Source organism: Habropoda laboriosa, unplaced genomic scaffold, assembly GCF_001263275.1.
Source record: "Habropoda laboriosa isolate 0110345459 unplaced genomic scaffold, ASM126327v1 scaffold40, whole genome shotgun sequence".
NCBI classification, from domain to species: Eukaryota; Metazoa; Arthropoda; class Insecta; order Hymenoptera; family Apidae; genus Habropoda; species Habropoda laboriosa.
The window spans coordinates 6,345,015-6,350,020 of record NW_017100231.1 but is presented as its reverse complement, the minus strand read 5'-3'; the positions used below and the strand labels follow the sequence as shown (position 1 = coordinate 6,350,020).

General features: G+C 37.9%; 1 protein-coding gene across 2 annotated transcripts in view; it reads right to left on the bottom strand.

The window, feature by feature from the left end:
* Positions 1-5,006, bottom strand: part of LOC108571518 (MOB kinase activator-like 2) — an 81,332-nt gene that overhangs the window by 3,428 nt on the left and 72,898 nt on the right. The gene's annotated exons all lie outside the window — the stretch shown is intronic.

Here is a 5,006-nt window from a genome sequence, read left to right as displayed (position 1 = left end):
AAAGAATGTTTTTGACGTGGTTAGCGGAAAGCAGGTTTTCTATTGAGAAATGTTTTTGACGTGGTTAGTAGAAAGTAGGTTATGTTTTTTCGTTCATACGTAATTTTTGACAGCATTCGTGAGTCAAATACGGGTTGTGTTCAGTGTTATCGCGAGAAGAAAATGCAGTTTTCGGTCGGTAATTCGGGAGCCTGTGAATGCGAGTTTGAAAATTATGTTTCGTTATGAGTAAGAAGGAAAGATTGTGTGTTTTTTGTTATGAAAAATGGCAGACGAAAAATGTTTGCTTGATTTATGGCAGAGTGGTTGAGTGAAGGAGTGAGAATATAAATAATTGTTTGCCTATCGTTCATCCAATGATATACACGTAAAGTTGAGATTTTCGACGTTTGTCTGTATTGTAGATATATTTTATCATGCACACTATCATTTGTGAGACTATCAGGTATATCAACATTTCTCTTTTCAAGTAGTACGTCTACAATACATAAACAAATATTTTTATTTTTGAACTTATTTAAAAGCATTAATATACAATATTAGAAAATAAATAACAATTCGATTCGTTTTTAAGAATTACAGAATTTATCAAATTGTTTTGTTTAAAATAATTATGGGATCACATTGAACAACAGAAGAAGTAAATTTATTAAAAGAATTAAATATTATCCCGATCAATGGAACTATTTTACCAGATGATCCCTTAATTATTTCCTCAGCTTCCACGGTAATAAACACTCAAAAATACGACTGTTCTTTCTAAACTTTTTACTGCAAACAAACTAACCAGTAGCAAAATATTAACGGCAACTTATGACCTTTAAACTTTCACGAAATATCTGAAACAAATACATTTAACGTTAGTTGAGAACCCGCATCTTATTCCCTAGCACAGCTTTAGTCTGCATTGGTAGCGGTAAACGATTTTAATTATCTTCCATGGAAAGCAATACAACTACTACAATTTTACCCCTTCTTTCACGACTATTCTTTCATTTTCATTCAGTGTTACTAACACAAAGGAATAAAAATTACGAAAGCACAATTCTCTTTTGTAATCAGAAAATAAGCAACGGAGCAATAAATACTTTTAACCTGAACACCCTTAACCTCCAAATCCAAAATAAAAATATTCCTTTCAGTTTCTAGTTTAATAAAACTTTTTGCTTTGTATGGAAATATATTATATGTCTCTAAATCCTGGTTCCTCTTGGTATAAAGTTTCGCAAATCTCAAAGACAATATAACTTCAAAACATGATTTTCAATATTCAATATATGGAATGTAAATACCAAAACTTATAGGTTAGCACAGTGCACATATCGATTGAAAAGGATCCCAGCAAACAGATCGAAAAATCAAACTCAATAATCCGTTAAATCCGTAAATTCGTTGAAACGGGGGGCCAAACAGTGCAACTGTTCATCCCCTCCACGTTCGCCGCCATTTGCACAAAGGCTGCGCGCGATGAAAAGTGCCCACGGGACATAACAGTGCACCGCGATAAAAATTTTCCAAGTGGGAAACACCCTCGAGTCCTATCCGACGGAAGAAAGCGATGAAAACGTCGTTTCGCGGGCCTCTCCGCCGTCGAAGGAGGAAAACTAAGAAGACTCGAGATAAAAGAGGGGAAGAACCGTGAATCAGACGTCTCGTTACAAATGGGGCTTTCGATCTGTGTTTCGAGTACGCGTTGTCGGCGCAACGATCGAGGAACCGAGCGAATCTGAAGCGCTAGGAACGTTCGGGGGTGAGGAGGGCGCGACGGTCGAGGATCGTTTTCCAACGATCGACGAGCCGTGCGAGAAACTACGAGAGGTTTTCTGCGCCACACGCACACGGCCGGGACCACAGATCGCGCTCTTTGTGCTGGGTTTTATCGACTACCGATCGTTTTCTTCCGCTGTAAAGTAGTTTTATGTTCCATCTGGTGAACATCGGTGGGGTTAGTTTGTTTTCGTGCAGTGGGCAAGAGAGAGTACCGGAGGTTATTAACGACTAGAAGATTTGCGATCGTTAATTGTGACTTACGGGAGTTTGCATGGTCGGTAAATTAAAACTTTTTGCAACATGTATTCGGTACACACTTGTCTTTATAATAAACATAATGATAATAGCAATGATATCTTTATTTGGATTGTATATAAGTATAAGTGACATGGAATATGAAGCTTTTTTTTGGGTACAATGATCTTGACAACCTTTATGGTTATGGAAATAAACATAAAATAGGAGATGCGTTGATTTTTATTCTTTTTAATTATATTATGTGAAAGAGTATTAAAGTACATAACCTTGAAGTTTTACTTTTAAGTATTAAATAAAAATTAAGGAGAGAATATACCAATTGCACAAGCATAAAAAAATAAACTTCAACAAATCACTACTTGAAATCCTACTATTACTTCTCCAATAATACTGATAATCATAAATTTACTACAGTAACGTATCCGGAATTTAACTGATGTGCATAAATGGAACGAAATGAAAAAAAAATTCGGTAATAAAGCAAATAATGGCATGTAAACTGGTGGAAATACGAACTTAATTTCATCGGCAATTGCACCGCGAGTACAAGCAGGGTGCAATTGTGAATGGTCGAAATTTAACCTGCAAACAGTATGACCAAAATTCCTGCTTATTTTACTTGCAAATGCGAGAAATATCGTTATACGTCGCGCGACTCTCGTGCACAGCCGAAAACTTCGTTATTGAAATACGACAAAATTCATTTTTCCAACACGCCGATGAACGTTACGCGTTTTATTCATAATTTCACAAAGTACGAACTGCTTCTGTAACTGGCGCGCATGCGGCCATATTGAACAACGTTGCAAATGACGCAAATGTTCCACAATTCGGACCCATAGTTGCCAAAGTCATTAGGGTCGAAAGCAATTACTACGTATTACCACGTTAACACTTTCAAAAGCGTTAAAACCCATTCCCACGGAGAACACTACTAATACGACCTCTACGACAGTAATCATAAATCGTTACAGCTTTCTGTTCAGTACTGACAACCCACGAATAATGAAACAATTACATGTAACTAAATGCATGTAAATAAATGCAAAAATTGAGGTTATGTTATGGATGCACACTAGTGATCTCTATTTACACAATACTAATTCACCATACACATCGTGAGTTAGGTATAAGAAAATGAAGGTTATGTTATAAAAAGGGTGGCAAAACTATACCGACTTACTTTTATCACCATAGAAACTACCAACTTTATTAAAAAAAAAAAGAGAAAAAAAATAGCAATAATCATAAAACCAGCGAATCTGGTGATAATTTAATTTTCTCGAAATGCCCCGAGCGTGTCAGTGCAAAACCGCACCATAGAAGTGGGGCATTAATGGGCAGAGGTAACCTATACGCAACGTGTTTGCACGCTCGCCGCAATTTCGACGGACCCCACGTCCAGTATTAACGCCTCTAACGGGCACAAACTGGTCTAAGTAGCGTTAGACGGTTTCGAGGCTGGCAGAAATTACGCGAACGCCAGCTAGCGTCCTGGTCTGCATGAAATACAAGCCGTCTCTTGGTAAGAGGAGGCAGTGTATTGTGCTCGATTGCAGTCCACCGCAAGCGTTAATGCACAAACATCTTGCTCTCACGTTGATCTCAGCTCAGGGTTACCCTGGCTTGCCTCAATAACGAGGCCTCGACGCAACCGCTAGGATTCTCATTGTCCCGAAGGTCACGTTCTGTTTGTGTTTGCCGGGCCGCGCGCGAAACTTCCTGATTGAAACGGGCGGTCATGTATCCCCGACTAATTACCGACGGGACAAAGCTGAGAAACTTCGAACGTTATCCGTCGAGATCAATGAAAAAAAAACCATCTGAACCACTGCACTTGATTCCGTATGCCAATATCAGGGGAACATGTTTCGGGTGGAAATGACACTTTGTTGCTTTTGTAAGTTCGTGATGTCGGTAATGCAGTAGTTCGTAGGTTAGTGTCACGAGTGAAATGAGATTAGTTATATTTGTTGTTTTATGGTACTGTATCGGTAAATAATACCGTGAGAGGAAACAAGATGGAGAAGTGTTTGTCATTGGCGGTCGACAATCGAAGAAAGTTTCGATTCGAAAATCGAAGTGCACTCGGTATTACTTTTGGTGAAAGATAATAGATCGAAGAAGGTCGTGTTTGGACTCGTTTTCATTGAGAAAATCTAACCTATCTATTGGTATCGTTTTGATAAATATACAACGGAAACTACACGAATTTTCCTTTCCGTTACAAAATGTGTCGTTTCTGAGGTAGAAATATTACACACTGACCTACGTAGTTGGTAAAGTGGGGTGCATAATTGGTAACAGTTAACATAACTCCATAAATTTTCGTTGAGAGGAAAAATAAATGCTTAAAAGGTTACAAAAATCCTAACCTAAAATTTACTTTTCACATACATTCTGAAAATAATAATATTCCACTGTATCATCGGAAGCTGAAATATGGTTGTGAGAAATTTGAAGGTGGTTCTCGTTCGAAAGAGTATAGTTGCACCGAAAACCACCAATTACCAAGTAAGTATCAATAAACCAGTGGCGACACACCGTAACTCGCGGCACAGACGCGTTTGCACCATATTATTTCGTGCGTTATATCTTTGATTATAGGGCGCGTGGCACGTGACTCGACTGAAATTACATTCCCTTGATTTCGGTATAAATGACGACTAATTGTGTATATAAAAGTATATAAAAGTGTATATACGCGGCGTTATTCCAGAGCTGCTCGTTCCGAATGATCTATTGATTCGCGAACGAACGACTGATTTATGCGAACACCGACGAAACAACCGATATTAACGAATTTCGATACGACTCATTATTTGAGAGTATTTGCAGTATAAACCAGCAACTGGATAAATAAGTAAAGAAGGAAGATTGATGATGTAATAATTTCATATTTCGATTAATTAGAGTAAAATTGCAACGATTCAGTGGTTTATCGATCACTCGAATAAATTGACGGAAAATGTTAGGAT